The 20,699-nt window shown below is 32.4% G+C and overlaps 1 protein-coding gene across 1 annotated transcript in view; it reads left to right on the forward strand.

The window, feature by feature from the left end:
• Nucleotides 1–1,230: 1,230 nt before the first annotated feature.
• LOC132948531 (solute carrier organic anion transporter family member 74D-like) overlaps nucleotides 1,231–20,699 on the forward strand; it is a 49,578-nt gene continuing 30,109 nt past the window's right edge. The window contains exon 1 of the mRNA XM_061019038.1: nucleotides 1,231–1,898. The gene's annotated coding sequence lies outside the window, so the exon portion shown is untranslated. The remainder of the gene's footprint in view (nucleotides 1,899–20,699) is intronic.

Raw genomic sequence — 20,699 nt, forward strand, 5'->3', positions numbered from 1 at the left:
GTTACACCGATATGGGTGTAGGTATTAAAGCTGTCGGCGAACCAAGTTTGAGCTTGTATTATGCGGTCATTATGGACCACGGTAATAATTACACACACATACCTATGTAGATGTATATATATAGTGATATACGCATATACATAGATCGCTGAAAGATCTGTGAAATGCGTTAAAGTTCTGTGACGTACTCAATATGTAAACTATGGTAGGACGTAGGTATCTACTTAATACGCTCGGGGAGCGGAACGAGCACTGCAACTCTCGTCGGGTTCTCCTGCAGAGGTTCGGCAACAATATAGCTACTTCGGCAGTCATCGTACGTATCGGCTTGTGTAAAATAACGATATTTTATATAACAATAGGTATTAGGCAAATCGTGCGGTACTCGAGTGGACGGACATAGGTACATACCTGCTACATGTCAACATATTATACATAATTATTATTATACGATAGTGGACGAAATATAATTGTGATTCGGTGGATATAGAAAGTATCACTGTCGACCACGACACGTATGCACAATTATTTTATGTACACCGGCCGATTATTACATTATGTATATAGGTGGTTATTATATACGCGTCGTGCACCGGCATTGCGGTGCACGATAATATTATTATAATAACGATCGTCTGTTCTTCGGAGCGGTGGAAACTCTAAGAAGAAGAGTATAGTGGGCAGAAGGAAAGCATCATCGGGAAATCAGAAAACTTGTAATCTCAGGATCTTTGAGACATGACGTCGCGTTGCGGAAACGAGACGATATGTAGTGAGGGACTGAGAGACGCTGAGAGGAGATAGACGGGGAGTGAGTGAGAGAGAGAGAAGGAGAGAGAGAGAGAGAGAGAGACAGAGAGAGAGAGAATTGAATAGACAGAGAGAAAGAAGAGAAAAAACACTAAAGTCGCGAGACGACGGAGTAGAAAATTACAATAATTTTATATATATACTATATTATTATTATGACAAACGCGCGTGACAACGGAGTAGGTGATGGTGCGGGGCGGGTGGTGGTGTGGAGGAGAATGAGGAGGCGACGGAACGCCGGTCACCGTATAAATACTAGCGGCGGACAGGATGTGAAAAAAGCGGCGGCGGTGGAGGCAACTTGGGCGGCGTCGGCGGCCGAGGATATTTTGTATCTCGTCACGTGGCAACGCCGCGGCCGTCGCCGAGCGGCGCACCAACACCATCTGGATCGAAGCCGGCCAAGCACGAAGGTCGTCTGTGGGTCGCACGGCGGCGGTGGCGGCGGCTCGGCTTCGCCGGCAAACCGACACCGTACCGAGCGAGCGCGCCGCCACCGATCGCAGTAGCAGTGCTCCGGTCGTCCAGACCTCCTGACACACGCGCGCGCATGCTCTTCCAATCCACCGCCGCCGCCACCGTCGTCCGGTGCGAATGATAATAACAATAACAATAACAATAATAATACAAATATTCACAACAATAAAAACACACACATAATAATACTCGACGTGCATAATATTGTTTAACGCCCTCGTTCGTTCTTTCACCCAGCTCACCAGCAGTAATATAAAATAGGATATTTGTCTGCTGAAAGTTCGATAGGCATAATTATAATATTTCGTACTTAAAACGTACTTAGTAAAACCTTTTAAGTCGGTTTGACAGTTTGTCGCGAGTGCATAGTTTTATTCTAATCGGCGTGCGACGTCCAAACGATAAACAGATAAATAAATCATAGCGATAGCTTCCGCGGCACATCAGCGAGGGTGATAGACGCGTGCGGTCGGTCCGGGGGAGAACGTAGCGATCGTGATCGGTCGCGAGCTGCAGAAGCGAAGAACGGAACAGCATCAGCATCATCACCAGCAACGACCAAAGTTCTAATCGTGCGCGGTCCGCTGTATCCATGATCACGATGACAACAGGTTAGTTGAAATCATACACCCTTAAATATTAGTTTTGTGGTTAGGTAAACGTGGTCAGGTAACGGACACACGTAGTAGACGTCTCCGTCGTAAAAATCGGTATTTTATAAGTTATGCGTGTTTCGAGCGTGTTGTAAGCGCAGACTGTAATATCGACTCAGCGATCATAATAATAATATATAGAATACTGCGAATGTTATGATATGCAATCAAGCTTCGGGGGTTGCATCTAGAACCCTCCCCCTCTGCTCCGGTGGTTCTGTAAGTCGAGGCCTCAGTTATTAAAAAACATTGCTGTACTTTTTATACGTAAAAAATGGAAGAAAAAAAACCACAGCCGGCGTATTATCCCACGTGGGAGACGCTATATATGTATATATGTATTGAATTTACATATATATATATATAGGTACGCATCAGCTCTGTGTACAGTTTTTCAAGGTTTTCAAAGTGCGCGCGCGCGCGCGCTCTCGCCGGCGACTGTATCGCCGGCGTTAACAGCCGCACGCCGGCGTCACATCGTTTTGTATACCCGGTGAGTGGTAACCCGTGGCAACGCGGTCGTAAATGTATAATATTGCGCCGCATTCGGCCGTCGGGGTCGTACGACACGATAGTAAAAAATAATAATAATTTAACTCGCACGGACGAAACGCACGCCTTATACTATATTATGCGCGAGACATACGACGACGACGACGACGACGGCTGTAGCAATACGCGTATTACAGTGTTGGAGTGATGCTTAAAACGGTATTACACCTCATACCTTATTTGCATAATGACGGTCGTGGTTGCGAGCACGGGGAAAAATCAAAAACCGAAAATACGGCGTGTTATCACCGCCGTCACGACGCAAGCGCGATTTGCCCGCGTGCCTTTGCCAAAAGCCCGCGGGAGCAATAACCCCGCGCGGCGGCAAGACCACTGTTGGTGCGCGTGCATTATAAGAAACTACCCTAGTTGGCAATGGTTTTATTGTTATTATTTGTGTAGGCAGGTATACCATGGTCAGCGTGAAGGGTTGAACTACTGGGCAGACGTGGTGGCGTGCACGTGTAGCACAGGGGTGGTTTATCAGTGGGGCGACGAGTGTGGATATATCACTATATCGCCCCCCAATGGTCTTTTTTAGATATTTTTTATTATAATACTATAGGTTTGTTTTTTTTTTTACAGAAAATAATTTCAATAGTAATGCTATTTTTTTTATTATTATCCGATGAAATATAAATATTCACGATTTATTATGACAAAATAATTTTTTTTCTGATTATAAAAACAATAAATGTAGATATTATGTTGTGGAGATAAATACTGTGCTTATTCAATGTGCTAAAATAAATGTTTGTATAAACTATACAAGTATTAAATTAACAGTTAAAACAAAACATTTATAGGTATCACAAAGTATTAGCTATGACTTTTTAGGTTTTTTCTCATAATATATTTTATAAACAAATCAAAAATATGTTTACAATTTTAACTTCAATATTTTATAAATTTTGTAGTTATCAGGTTATATGCCGTAGTTGTTTCGATGGCTTAGCTACAATGACTGTTAATTGTGGGGTTGTAAATATTATCCCTAGTGAAGTATTTGAAAATGTTAAAAAATTAGCCACGTCCTTCCCCTATCCAAAACAATCTGGCCCCCACTTGTTTTTTTTTATATTTTTGTGAAACCAGATTTATTGGAAATACCTTTTACGTGGTACTCTTTACTAAATTATTTTAAACGGAAACGCAGTGATATTACTAATTATGAACTACTACTAGGGCCGAGATAAAAATTAAACGATTTCCTATGATTTGCTTTTAGATTTACTAAAACTGTGAAAACTGCTCAGAATCGACTATAGTGATGCTTTTGGATACTTTAAATAGTAGTAAAATATAAAATTTGACATAATATTTACATAGTTTGCTGAACCGGGTGAAAAATATTTGACATACTATTAATAAAAACGTAATCATAATATTATGCGACACCTATTCCTACGTAACATTTATGATCAAGTTCTTTTATTATATTTTATATAACATTGTTTTTCATCTCTATTAATTGCCTAGTGGAATTATTTGTTGACTCTCGATCAAAGGATATTTTTTGAAACTTAGTTAAGCATTCGAATACATTATGTAAACCATTGTCTGGTAGAATGTTTTTATAGTATGATTGAATTTGTAAAAAAAACCATATCAAACTTTAACATTAATCGTTGGTTACATCATACGCCAAATGTTTCATATTAATTGTCTAAAAATATTACGTTACGTTTTTTGCACATATGTTATTTGACACACACACACACACACACACACACACACGCACACCATTATTATAATTTATATTTTATACTGTAAATAAATAATCGTAAGAATAATTACATATTATTATTAAAATATGTCGAGTATAATTAATATGCTATTTTACATCCATGGTTAATATTTAAAAATATTATAAATATTTGGTTTTATTCAATTTGGTCATCTGCACTTATTGTCTGAATGGTTTTGCAAATTATTTGTATAAATGTAAATTAAATTTTACTCTATGGGCTTGGGCTTCGGTATAAAGCTTGAAAATTTCTCATAAGTTTGTCTACCTTTATCAAAAAAAAATGTCCACCTGAAAATCTAATTAAATTTTTATGAACGTTTGGAGTTCAAATTTTTACATGATCGGATTTTCACTCAATTCCTCATTTAGTGATTTTCTTATTTTACTGTAATTCAAAAACGAATAACTGTAGATCCTTGAAATATACACCATATTATGTTTATTGAAAATTTAATACAAGGCTCTGATATATTGTTTCAATAGTAGTTGAAAAGTATTAAAAACATACATAGTCACACATTTTTTTTATAAGCATTTAATGTTCTAACTTTGTCAAAATTTATCAAATTTAAAATTTAAAAATATATTACATTTTCATATTTTATAGCTAAAGATTGGAAATCCACGCAAATAGGTATATAAATTACTTTATTCACAATAATATAATCAAATATACTTAGTAATATATCATAGGCTGATTGACCGTTTTCGATCAGAATCGTTTTTCGTATACAATGATATTATATCATTGAATTCAAATTTAACACCATCCATTATAGTGACCCACTAGTAACCTACTGCACAGCAGAGTGACACCCACTTGCCCACCTTTTTTCTTTTAATTTCGTTAGTAATATTAATTAAATTGTAACGAACGTTGATGTTAGGTTATTTTATAATTTTTTTTTTCATTTTCATTTATTTTTCTATAAAATTGTAAAAGTTGTTTATCACATCATCAATATAACATAAAATGAAAATATTTCAGTCAACATTTTATAACATATAATATTTTTATACCGAAAACTAATTACTGATGTACAAACTGCTAACCCAGACTCAGCTGTTAATTTGATAATATATGCATTGAGTGTAGAATAAAGCTGTGCTCAATAATAATAAATATGGAATCAAACTATTGCGATTCATGCGACTACATGTAGAAGAAAAAATGAGCATTCGTATATAATAATCTAGTAAATATAGTCCATCATTTATTAATTTTTTTTTTTATCATGTATTAATAATAAATAATAATTATGTAATAATAATAAAAAACAATTGTATATTTTCAATATAAATTTATATTATATACATATATTTTTTTTAATTTCAATAGATTTATAGAGACAGTAACACCAAACAAATTTAAATAATTGTTGATATTATTAAAAAAATAAGTTGAATGAAAGACAATAAAAAAAAATGTGTTTATTTTAAAACATTTAACATTTAATACAATGACTTTAAGGTCAGACAAAAGTGATAAAAGTTGTCTTTAGAAGAAATAAAATATTCTTTTATTGTTTTCAAGACATATATATATATATATATATATACCTTAAATCACATATTAAAAAACTATGCTAACAACATTCTGAGTTACGTATTTTTTTTATATTATTGTCCAGATTGTCCTTGAAAAGAGAAAAAACATAAATTCAATCTACAATATTTTTTATCCATAATCTATATAATAGGTATATATGGATAGTGTATAATTTTACTGTATATAGTTTAGATAAGGAAATAAAAATTATTAAGTTAAAATATGTAAAGGTGAAGAGGACATTGGTGTTGTACCTATATATGAAGGATAGGAACAATATAAAGTACATTTTAAACAATTTTATTAGCTAACTTAATTTACTATAATCTAAACGATATGATGGTAAACAGAACATAATATTAAGTTTAAAATGTCTAAAATGATTAAACATAGTACAATATATTATATTCTTTGATCAATATTAATATAATAACTTGATCTACTAGGTATTCGGTCTTTATTGCGTGTGCTTAAGTTAGTATTTTCAAATTGCTTTTTTTGAAATATACTCGGATAAAATCATAGAAAAGCGCTACATCAGCTTTAAATTTAAGGAATTGTTTAGGCCTAACAATACTTTAAAACATCATAAGATAAATCTGGGAGAATCGACGGATTATACAGGTACCTTTTTTTGTTAGATAAGATAACTTTCTAGAAACAATTATGTGGGTTTCATTAATTAGATTGGTTGAAAAGACAAGGATATAAAATATAAGCCACCAAATTATAATAATTATGCAAACAAAAATGTTAAAATATATAATATGTTAAGGAAAAAAATATATAGTAATAACAAATACAATTTATCACTTAACCACAAAAAAAACACTTATTTTCTTAAAGTATATTATACCTTCTCAATAAAATAATATATACACCATTTATTATTTAACAAGTGAAAATATATTTAAGTTGAAGTATGTACCTACTACCTACATTGTACATTATAGATTCCAAAACAAGTGGTTCTAGAGTCCATAATCCATAAAATCATTATTTCACATAATGATGGTAGTTGTAACTTTACTTATCATCAATATTAATTAGGTTATGTGTTTATGGTAAAATTTATTGAAGCAGTGGTTTTATGATACGCTTACATTTAGTTACAAAATATAATAAGATTAGAGGTACATAATATTATATAACGTGTCAAGTATCACTGTATTATGAATTGAGTAAGTTATTGTTTAATCTTTTTAGCCAGCTACAATAATTACCTCAATATAATTGTGTGATTTGAATATAAAATACGTTTATATACCTAGGTATAGTATTATTAATTGAAGTATTTATAATTTATTCATTTGTAAAAACCCAAATTTGAAATAATTTGTAATTATTTAATATTCAATTTTGTTATAGAACATTATATTATTTTTATTTGAAATGAAGGCTTTGACAACTGAGGTCATTAGCCTGCTACTGTGAGGGAGGCTACTATTTGAACATGTGTGTGTATGTGTTGCAAGGATTTGTCACTAAAAATCCCGGGTGGTCACCTATCCGTGAACTAGTGACACCAGCCGGTGCTTAGACACTTGGAATTTTCACCAAATATTTATATTGTAATATTCCATGAATGGTAAAATTTTCGAAATATTTTACCTTTTTTTGAGCCTTGAAAAATTTGTAAATTTTTTTAAAATTACTGTCGATAAAAACTTTTTCTTTAAGTAAAAAAGCTTGGAATTTTAATGCAAGGATGCTCACAAGTTGTTTTAATAGCAGTTCAAAAATATTAAAGATACATAGACACGATTATTTTCTATATGCATTTAAAGTTCAAATATTGACAATATTCATACATATCCCAAAAATTTGCAAATTATTTTTCAGTTAGAAATTAATACAAAAAATAGAAATTTTAATAGAAGATTCCCAACAAGTTTTTCCACCTTTAACAAAAAAAAGATCACCGGCCAGTATCATTAATTTTTTATGAGCTTTTGATTTTTAATTTTTTATGATATATTATTATGATATTCAGTGGTTTTTAATTACGCTCATAATAGTTTTTCGTATGTAGTGATTTATCATTGAATTCAAATATAACACATCCATTGCGATAACATACTCGACTACTACTATTCAGCCTAGCGGTATCCACTTCTCCACCTTTTTACATTTTTTTTCTATAAACATCTAAAATCACCAAGCTATGCGCGTGTCATTACACATAAAATGTGCTTAGGCGTAGGGTGATCAGATATATTGGGGATGGGAGGTGTCAGAGTGTCAGCTAAAGCTTTGCTATAAATTTTCAATGTGGCTTTAATGGGGGGAAGGGGCTTTCCCCATCCCACTTCAACTGTTTTACCACTTCTGAAAGCAGACTGCTTACAATTTTTCTAATAGTGGCTGAATTCGTTTCAAAAGCATCCTTTCGAAGAGCTTATACAGAACTGACAGGATCGAGATGAGGATACAGTTGTAGACATCATCGTCTCATTTATTTGGTTTTAGTATAGCAATAATCTTTACCACCCTCCATAGTTTCTAAATCATTCTAAAACTAAAACTAGTGATAAAGCTTGTTGATTTTAAATAATTTTAACATATACCTAATTGTTCGTTATACCTATATACCACGCTAAATATATATTGTCTCACATCAGTATTACTTCCAAATTTTACTAAATCAGAATTATTTGTTAGCAGTTATTACTTATTAGTACATAAATATTTTAATACATTTTTTAAAAACCATTCCTAATAGGTTTCTTAAATATTTTAAGACGTTACAAAATGTAATAGTTTTTAAAAATAGTAAGGTTTTATAATAAAGGCCTCTTACTTTTAATGTGCATTAAAACCGTTTTATATATTGATCGACCACCCATCAAAACTGTGTTTACATTAAGTATATTATTATATCGTACGTGTACCTTTTAAATTATGAGTTAGTTGCACGCTTTGCACGCATAATTAGAAAAACCACTTTCCCTACTACCTATTCAATGTGATAAATAAGTAATATTGATATTTTAATATTTTTTAATATATCATATAATTCATTTATGTATGGCTAATGACCTAGTTGTCTAAGCTGAAACTCGGTTTTCACGACCAATAAAAAAATGTATATATTATATTTACTTGTATATATTTTTTAGTATAGTATAAAAGAAATTGAAAAAATTCTAAATGAGCGCAATATGTACATCAAGTTGACTGCTTTTTACAAATTCAAACATTAAATCAACTTCAACTTTGTTAACGTCAAATTAAAAGAGAATTTAAAAATAAATCTTTGTTTTGCCAATAATATAAAAAATTTTTCGATAAAATAAAACAACTTAATATGACTTGTACTAAAACAATCTCAAATGTTTATTCTGTGGGATAGTTGTATAATTGTATGTATACACAAACCGACCATACATGGCCAATGCTTTTAATGTTATGTATTAAGAAAAAAAGTGAAAATATAATACTATTTAATTACCTATTAAACATAAAAAATACTAAAAACATGAATATTGTACCATTTATAACTATTATTGCTCTGAAAATTATATATATATTACATACTATAGGTAATATTAACATAAAATAATATGTAACTGGCAATTAAATTTTTGTGTTGTAAACATCGTTCTTATTCCCATGTACATATCTTTGTAATAACTAATTTGTATGATTTAATAGTGTAATAAAATCGCATGAAGCAATAACTGCTGTAAAATCAATAACCATTTAAAATTATTATACTATTATTTCAAAACTTTTTCAAATTATAATCAGGAATTTAGTGTGCATTTTTTCAATAACTATTTAATATATATAGATCGAGGATTGGATGTAATTGATATACATATTCAAGTGCGTGACCTTGTCATCACATATAATTTTTCTTAAGTATATTATAATTTATAATTAACAAAATAATAATACGCAAATTGGTTCAATGGGTTTATTATTTTAATTAAAGAATTCGCAATCTTCAATTTTGTTTACAAAGCGTACGTTTTATTCTATTTTATTTTTACAAGAAATTTACAATCTATACATTTAAGAGCAATAAGTATGTGTGAGATGGGGATAACAAAACATTACGGGGTTTCGTGAATAAGGAGCCACCCATTAGTAGCACTTAGCTTGGATGTAAACAAAGCGTACGTAAAAAATTTAATTATTTTAATCCAATACAGTCCATCAGTACCTTCGTAGTTTATTTTTTTTAGTTTAGTGTTAGATGGCATATTTTATCAATTTATTTGTCCATAACAACAAAAAAACGTTTGGTTTTTATATGTTTAACTGCGTCAATTTAAATGTAACATGAAAAAAAAACACATAATTCCCGACTTTCGATATAATATATCCGACAAATACAGCTATTTAATTGTGCACGAGCATAAGCTCCGATAAAAATAATAGATCAACATAATAGTGTTGTTCGTGATTGGACATATATAGCTGTTAAATCTCTTCAGAGAATTGTTGCGATTAAGTTTGCGTTCGAAGACACCATTTGCTTTTATTTTATTTTAATGAATACTATGATAAAACGTGTAGGTGCAGGCGACCATAACGGTTGTAATTTGTAAGTACGTATGTAAAATGTATATTATTAAAATGCATTACCTACAATATATTCCAACTTATTTGAATATAATTTCGTAAGCGTTTACTCGTATCTTGTATATTGTGCATGTATTTTAGACAATCATTTTCCATCGATAATCGTGACTTTTTTTTTTGCATTATACATAATTTAAATAATTAAAATACTCGAACGCATTTTATTGAACAAAGTCGTTACTAGTTACCTCCACGTGGACAGGGGTCAAATACACGCCCTTGATTTTGATTTTAGATATTCTATTCTATTCTATTGCGTTACTTTATTAATTACTATTACCTATACCTATAATAATTGTTGTTCAAAGTGCTTACAACTTTATACATATTGTAGTAATACATGTGATATTCACATACACAGACATGGGACACGCATTTGGTATTATTATATTATATATTATTGTAATAATACGTATCATGACGCGCGTGTGTGTGTGTGTGTTACTATAATATATTGTAAACGAATAAAAAATTCAAATGTATACATTAATTTTAACAATGGTTACCTACACGCGCGTGGAGTCGAGCGAGCGGTGACACGGCGACTCTGGATTTTGAAACAACAGACTACGAGACCCACGAAAAACGCCGAAATAGAAATCGGATAAAAGTGGCCGAGAACGAACCTGCGATATAAAACGATCGGTGACAAACGAGAACGTAATAATGATAATGATGATAGCAATATCTACATGAATATAATATTATTGAAACGCATGTTACATAGAGGTGTAATAATATTATTATAGGTAAGTTATAACATCTCGCGCATAATGTGCATTAATCAAGTTATCATCATCAGCAGCAGCTGCTGGTTGTTGGCCTATAACCCCAGTGCGTTCGCATTTGAGTACACAAGTGCGCGCGTACCTATAATGTTGTAAGTGCCTCTGTAATACCTGCAGCCTTTCTGCTCGCTAAAACAGCTACCTGTACCCATGACCTATAATATTATGACGTATAATAATATTATTTCATATTACGATGCACACGCCAAACCGAAATTTGAAATTGAAACGTGTGTCGAGACGAGACTATAATTGTCGCGTGTGCGAGAACGACAGCGCACAGATAATATTTATGATCACAAATAATTGTTAATAAGCTTCGCGGTGGTTGACTCTGATAGAGCGCGTACGCCTGTTCAAAGTTGCATCGCGTAAAGTATAATCATCGATCGATCGGAATTATTACGCTATACCGCGTTCGTTTATTATGATAATTATTATTATAATCAGATGATTGCATTTAACACGAATGCAGGAGATAAGACGTTTTTTCGTAAACAAATTTTTCGGGAAACGTTCAAACATTTTGTATTCTGTTCTTCTCGGAAATATGAAAAAGAAAATTAATTTTTTTTTTAATTCTATAACAATAAATTATTACAGTGGTACCCATTAGTGTTTATCGTTTAATCCTAAACACATATAGGAGCAAACAAAAACATATCCGAAAAATAATGAAACACCGGTTCAATGAAAACCGTAAAGTTTTTTACTGAAAAGTAATCGTCCGTAAAATGTTGATGTCAAGTCATATAAGTGCTCTTCGTCCGTGATTTATGGCTGTACCGGCGTACTCATTTCATAATGCATGCAGTCGTATACTGCAATTTTTTTGATATGAGGCCCTCGCAACACCTACTCAATTACGTAAGTGTAGAATATGAATAGTACGATGTGGGAAACAACATCAATAATAATACTAATAATCATATAAAACAGGAAGACCGTTAAACACAGATCGTCGAACGTCCAAATATAGAGATACACATCAAATACGAAAAATAAATAATAATACATTACACACGTTCATATTACTATACATAGTTCTGTACAACGTTTTTATGACCTGCGAAATTCTTCTCCTGCGACTATGTCGACGATGACATCGTCCTTGTGCCTCGTGTCTAAAATACATATATTATAATATATATATATATACATAAACATAAACATATATATATTATGTGTAGTTAATATCGAGTGATTCGCCGCCGCCACTGTCAAACCAATTTATTATTGTTACGAGCGCGAGTTGTAAGGCACGATGGGTCTATTAAAAACACATCAATTTTGGTAAAGCCAAATCGCCATTCTCGTCATAAACGGGAACAGCTCACTCAATAATAATATATATATGAATATTATATAACACTATACGTACTAAAATAATTATAATATATTGTATATGTGTTATGAATTATGACAATAGTAAAACGACACGCGCTGAACACTTTGCCCACGTACAAATGTTTCGAAATTATTCGTATTTGTCTTAACCGACCCACCGAGACTCAAGATGATTGCTTGTGTAACCTGTTAGGGGCGATTGCAGTATAGGGGTGTGTGTGTGTGTGTGAGAGAGAGAGAGAGAGACTGAGAGTGTTGGTAAGTGGGGGTAGTCATGTACCTACATTTTCCTTGGTCAAACATTTTATAAGAGTACACATCTTGCAACGTAGAATAGCCACAGATTCTTACGAATTTTATCTGTTATGTTTTCATTTTTCCCTGATTGTATGGAACAATATTCTTATGTTAAAATAATATGTCTATCAGCCATTAATTATATTATTATTATCATCATCGCAGGAGTACTCTGGTTATATCGATCGGTGTACCTAAAATCTAAACGGTCTCCACTCATCTTGTGCAAATGTGCCGAGGACAATTCTATAAAATATAACAAATGATTGTTGAACGCAATTGACCAGAGAACTTAGTCGTCTTAATATATATACCTATTTATCCATTTTAACTGGTATTGCTCTGCTATAAGCATTCGATATTGTCTAAAGTTGTTTGTATAGTTCTGACTTGGAAAATGCTTAAAAATAAATAGGTACCAAACTTGAAATAATTTGTGAAACCAAACAAATGTACATATTTTATATTCAACCTCATTCGTGTAGACTTTTCATTATATAAGCCATCGTAAAAATTAATTAATCCACACAATAAAGTATACATTGATACGAAATTATAAATAAAAACTTAAACGCTTTTAAATGTACATTATTATACGAGGACATACCACATACGTCATATTGTAGTATAAGTGCAATTGTATACCTGGGGACTGAACAGTGGTGGCAGGATATCGGGACTTTTCCGGGTGGGCCACGGTTGGTAGTGGGTTGTTAGCACAAATAATGTTGGAAACATCAATACTATAAATTTACATGGTTTAAAAACAAAAGTGATTTATTAGATAAAAAATTATGTAAGTAAATTTTTTAAAATTGTATATTGTATTCTGTTTAAGTGCAATATATATTTTGTTACTAGGTAGTAAATAATAATTTGAAGGAAACAAGTTTTATAAGACTTCAAAATAAACCTGCACTGTGGAAAAGTTTGAACAAATCACTAAACGTACTCTGCAGGATTGGCTCTTAGAGAATATTTTTTATTTTATTTATTTATTCAGTCAAATCAATCAGGTACAATTAAATAATTACAATAGATTACGTCATTAATAATAGCTGATACGAATACCAACTAGCTACGGAATATGGTTTTCCTGAGTCCAATTTTGTTCACAGACCACTGTTACCATCGAGTTACGACGTTAGTCATCATTATTACAGCCACCTGCTGAACATTATATGTAGATCAGTATTTGAAGGTGCGAACAGTATTGTTACGGTCGAGGCTTTTCTCTCCCATCGTCCGAATAATCATGTGCGTAATGTTATGTAATAGTCGCGTATTGTGCCGATGGCTGTCACTGCGGCGAGGTCGGAACGAGCATTGTTTCCAATTTTCTCCTCCCAGCGACGCCGAACACTTTAATGCTTAATAATATTATAAGTACCTGACTATATGCGACATTACCATAATACGTTCGGCCCGTTTTGCGTATATTATTCATTATTATTATGAACATTATGCCATACTATATGTATTTAGGGTAAAATCGAATAGCGAATAGAGAGATTGCAGCCACAAAGAATAATATAATATCATTTCAGTTCAAAAACCGAACGACAATGACGGACGACGACGGTCGGATAATATAACATTATGCCTTACCTAAAAATAATTATTTATATTATACGCGCAGACGAAAAACACCGTTATCGATATCGTATAAATTATTATTACAATATTGTAATGACGAATGGCGCACAACGATATTTTCGTACCATACGTATAATAATAATAATAATAATAATATTATATTGAACGCGGCATAATATTCTGATTCCTGCTGGCATCCTGTTGTCGCGCATATCTACAACAGCAGCGCCGCCACCGCCTATGAGAAACGTGTAATTGAAAATTTCAAAAAAAAAGAAAAGAAAAATACGTCTGAGTTACGTGAGAGAAATATAATTCTCCGTCATGCGGACGACGGCGACGATAACGCAGAGGAGTGTTGTATAGTGCATAAACCCTTTTTCTTCATTGCATAATTATTATTATATATCGCGTACATAAACGCACGAGACTATATAACACTCCGGACGATATGGTTAAGTGGGGGGGGGGGGTGAGGGGAGGGGCAGAGAGAGAGAGAGAGAAAAAGGTTAACCACACACACATTCTATTCCAGTGCGCGTTTTTTTACTACGCAGTGCTATGTCATTTTTTAATACCGTCGTCGTAGTCGTCGTAGTTGACTTGTTGCCAATTATCGCCGGGCGTGCGTGCGTGCGTGGGTATCCACACACACTGTTATACCGGAAGTGTGCATCGGAGTTTTAGAAATGTCTCGAAAAGAAATTGCCCGCGCGTATTAACGTGTGTGTGTGTGTGTGTGTGAATACGTAACTCCGAGAGCTGCGGCGGCGGCGTGACATTATAGTATTATCTATGTATTATTAACGGACGATGTGCGAGTATTTGTGATGTGACTATAATATATATGTACCTAGGTAGTTTATCTGATCTGGAATATATATATATATATTATATATAATGTAGGTACCTATATTATATACTGCAGCCCGAGTCCCCCGCTGTTGGATCGTTTGCGTGTACAGACGTTACCGCCGAAGTGGTAAATGAAATGCCAGGCTTGCAAAGACAATGTCCCGAATCGAAAAAAAATTTTAAAATGTATTGCTGTAGATAAGTCTTTTTCACGCGATTTCTGTACCTATAGTATAATATAATATTATAATATATTCCCGCGATAATGACGTATTATTACTATAAATCGCACCACTATTCGCTACTAGTTATTTGAACGCGATGTGTTGCGCGCGCGTTTTATATACACACGTATAATAATTGTACACTGCACCAGTATCTATACACTGTCATAATACCGGAAGTGTACATTGGAGTTATAAAAATGTCTCGAAAAGAAATTGCTCGCGTATTATCGTACTTACGTGAACACATAACTCTGAGCTGTCGGCTGCACGACGTTATATATTAGGTATAATGAATTTTATATTAACGGATGATGCGCGTGTATTGTGCGATTATAACAAACAGGTATTTAACTATGTAGTTTATCTGATATGGAATATCCAAATATATAATATTATATTATATTATAATATGTGGGTACCTGTCTGTATAATATAATATATAAACTGCAGCCCGAGTCCCCCCGGTCGGTCGTGTGTGTGAACAGACGTTACCGACATGGTGGCAATAATGCTAAGACAATATGACGCTCGCCCGATTCTTCGAGAAAAAAAAACTGAAAACGTATCGCGGTGGTGAAGTCTTTTTTACGCGCTTTGCGGAGCCTTAAATATAATATAGAATATAATAATATTATATATGCCCGCGATAATGACATATTATAAATCGCATCAGTATTCGCTATACCACTACTCTACTACTACTCTACAGGTAGGTACTACTACTACTATTTGAACGCGATGTGTTGTGCACACGTTTTGTACACACACATATTGTACGACACTGCACCAGTGTACATATAATGTGTACACTATATAGGTACCTACGAGTATGTATAATAGACACGCATAATATTATACACGACTAAGTGACGGGCACGTCGGCAAACAACGGGCGTCGGAGTATAATATTATAAAAATGATTGGTCGATAAAGTTCATTGCCACAAGACGGGCGCGCGCGCTCACTACATTAGTATATCGCAACACAATATTATTATATTATAATAATATGCTCTAAGGCCTACGTCGAGCATAATAATATGATATTGTGAAAAAAAGCAGATATAGATAGGTATACGCGCAGTGTAATATACATATTATACGTAGATGCAACTGACACGTTTACGTACATAATGCCGACTAGAGACACAAAGCGATAATTGTACGTTTTCTTCGACGATACGTTGCAGCTGCAGGTATAAACTGCAGTGTTTCGGGACGATTTCCACCTACACATAGGAGAAGGAGGAAGTAGGTAGGTAGGTGCTTCCTAGATTTCGTATGATAAGACGTAGCCCCCCCCCCCTACGGCACCACCAAACAATATTGAATAGTGAAAAAATCCAATCGAATGAGTTCCGAAACCATACATTTTTAGATTTTTAATAGCGGACAAACTATAATATGTTAATAGGCGACTATTATAATTATATAATAATATTCACGAGTTCGAATGGCTGTAGGTATAAAAACGTCGTTGACGTTGGCTCAAGTGACGCATCGCACATGGGGCTATATAACTATAAATAAATTATCGTTTAACAGAGTCCATCGCAAGTTTGAGTAATAAAGAAGTAATAACAACACGACGAAAATTATTACGATTGAAAGTTGTTGAAATGTACATATTGTAGACGCGGGTCAAAAAAACAACATGGAAATAAAATCGTGCGCAATGTATGTATAATATGTATACACAGCTAGACACTTAATATATATATAATACGTGACGGGCACGTTAGCGAATGATTGCTGAGTAAAGTTCATTGCCACAAGACGAGCGTATAAATTGGTCGCATAACGCCAAAAAATATGTCTTTGAATAATATGTTAATAGGGAACGGCAAAAAAAAAAAATGAATAACAGCTATGTTCGCTGTCGTAAATAATTGTATTCTGGATAATATTATACTTATAGTGCGTCGGATTCGAAACAAGTAATGGAGGAATCAAAAATATAATTCAATCGACGGAAATTAATTTTAATTTTATACAAATGTATAATAATAGGTATTTTTTTGTTTAACAAATGGTGAATTATTCTATATCAGGTCTATAAAAGGAAAACATACTATGCGGTCAGTAACGCAAATAAGAGGGGGGCTTGGGGGCTTAGACACTAAAAAAAAAAAAAAAATTATAATATAATATAATATATATTTTAATGTTAAAAACATTTTTTTTTTGGGGCTTAAGCCTCTATTTTTTTCTATTTGCGCCACTATATGCGGTGTTGAGATTTGAATTGTGGTATAATATCTCAACTGCTGCGGCAGATTGACGGATTGCCAGATTTTAAGATAACACATTTTCAGAAAGAGAGACGTACCTATATTAGTCGTACTTAAAGTAACAAAAACTGAGTTGTGACGAAAATCTTAACAATGCATTAAGAACATTCCAATTATTAGGATGGAACATATGAGATGAAAGAGGGGGGGCCTTTGTAATGCGCGTGCGTCTGCACTCCGCAGTATTATATATATATATATTATATTATATTATATTATATCTGGTCACAAATCTTTAGTAGGTGCGTATTTCTAATTTTAAAAACCACACGTTTAATAATAATTTGTTGTATGCACTAAAACGTCTTACGCCTATATATTTTAACTCGGACCCAATAACATTAATGTCTAAATCGTATTACATAATACCTATCTTACAAGCCGAGTTGTTACAGTGCACTGTTCCCACACACCCACTCACACACGCACACGTATACGCGGTTGTCGGTCAGACTTAAAAAATCTTCATTGATGGGTACGCAAGCACGAATACTCGTAAATTGCTCTTGACCTTCACCGCGCGAGTGTGTTAGACCGTCAGGCGTTTAAAAATCATTAAGTCATTGTAAAACGTTCAGAGCACAGGCCGCACGGACCGTATTTAAAAAGCGCTGTACCGAAGAACGTTTTATTAATATTAATGCACGTACGTTAATAATTCTCGTTAAAAATTAGTAATTATATTGTGGTACTTTAATGACGTATTGGTGCGTGTATTACTATTATAATATACACGATACACCTAATGTAATTCACGCAGTCGAAAGTAAAGACAATTGTTCGATTAACTATATAGATGCGCACAAAAGTAATTCATATTTCCGCCCTCTCATTCACAATGAGACTTTTCCGCCATAACGAATTTTACTTGAATATAATCTAGCTTAGACACACCGATAAACGGAATAATACATTGGGGAAAATCGATTTATTCAATCATCTTTAACTTTATTATTTAATTATAATAAATATGAAATAGGGAATTATTTTACGAAATTTGTGTATTTTTAAACTTTCTGCAATTGTATCAATGATTTTTTATTGACAGCTTATAATTGTATTATAAGGAAAATATAAGTAAATAAAAAAAAAAAATCCAATCTATTATAAATAAGTATAATTTTTTTTTTTTTTTTTTACATTTATTTAGAAAATATACAATCTGTAAGGTTTTTTACAATAGGCGTATATGCGGTGTTTATGTGATTTTAACGTGAGTTAACATGATTTTAAGGAACTACCCAACAGTAGTACTTATGGCTTGAGGGAAGTATAATTTAATGACATAATATGTGCCTATTGCTTAAAGTTTTTAAATATTCACAAAAAAATAATAATAATAACAGAGTTTTGTGCGTTTTAAACAAGCAAGTTTTCACCAAAATTATCATTGAGCGATTAGATAATAATAATATTATGTAATACTTATATGAATGTGCAGTAATGGAAAATAGTTTATATTATAAAATATTTGATTCATTTTAACTATGCAATTATCTTACCTAGTTAAATTACAAATATTCAGTAAATTACTAACCTAAAATGTGTTAACATAGGTAGTTAAAAGTTACCCTTTTTTTAATTACCTTTAACCACACTCATAAACGTATTTTGTACTCTATGAGTGAAAAATGACTTATTATAGTTTTGGTATAGCATTTACCTAAATACTAAATATTAATTTAATATCTATTTCCAATGAATATGGTCATAGATACTACATACCATACGAAACTCATGTCGGTATTCCATATTCTGTATACCAGGTGGGTTCTCCTGGCATCCATAAGTCATAATTACCCCCTATAACCCCTATTACCACTGTATATCCAATATTATCCATGTCTTGTTACGCGATAATGATGTTCACCTAAAAATATGCAAATTTCGTAGAAAATTCAATGCATAAAAACACCAACCGTTCTTTTTACAATACATTTTAAATTACATTAAGTTCAACTGAATAACTAAGTTCAGCTAAAATTATTTATTAAAAGAAACAACCAAGTTATTTTCTAACATTCAATTTTTTCAACTGGTTAACTTAAAAGTTATCAAAAAAAGTAACTTATGACAAAACTTTTAACTTTTACTAGTTCTTGCCCAGATTTATGTATATTATAGAGTTTATATAAGTTGCGATGAATATCTGGACATTTTATTTCAAGGCTTTGATATGATTTTACGAGTTCATTTATTAAATACCAACCAGTTTATTTAGAATATGGTTTACACAATATATTCATAGATTATTACGTATGTAGGCAAACGATAGACAATAGACATAGATATGGTTTTTATTATTTTATACAATTATAATGACTTTATTTTTAAACCTATTCCTTGTTGAATATATTTAAAATAAATAAATTTACATAAACAAAAAACACATTAAGAAACATTTAATAGGTAACCAATGTTTAGTACTGACGTAAACTATTATAAAGTGCAATAAATCAAAATATTTATACGTTAATTATTTTCTGATAAACAAGTGATTGTGAAGTTGTTGCTGCATTAAATGTTTGATAGACAACAGAAATATTCGGTATGTTTTGTAATTTTTCAAAAAATTTCCTTCTGTTACAAATTGGTTACGCTACCTAGGTACCTGGTACCTATTTCCTATATGAAATAATTGTTTTTTGTTATTCCGATAACCATAAAAAAATTTCATCAATGACGTGCAACACAAATCGGAACTTTTCAAACCTCGTTATTACTATTAAGGACATGTAGAATAATGGAACGCAGCCAACTGGATAATTAAAACATAATACTTTGTACCACGTAAAATTCCTAAACTCGCATTAAATAAAAAATAAAAATATATAAGTTTGGACTATACACAGGATGTTGAGCAATAATTGTCTCGCTTCACTCACTCATATTACCTTTTTCGTATTATTGTTATTATT

Source organism: Metopolophium dirhodum, chromosome 7 (assembly GCF_019925205.1).
Source record: "Metopolophium dirhodum isolate CAU chromosome 7, ASM1992520v1, whole genome shotgun sequence".
Taxonomy (NCBI): Eukaryota; Metazoa; Arthropoda; class Insecta; order Hemiptera; family Aphididae; genus Metopolophium; species Metopolophium dirhodum.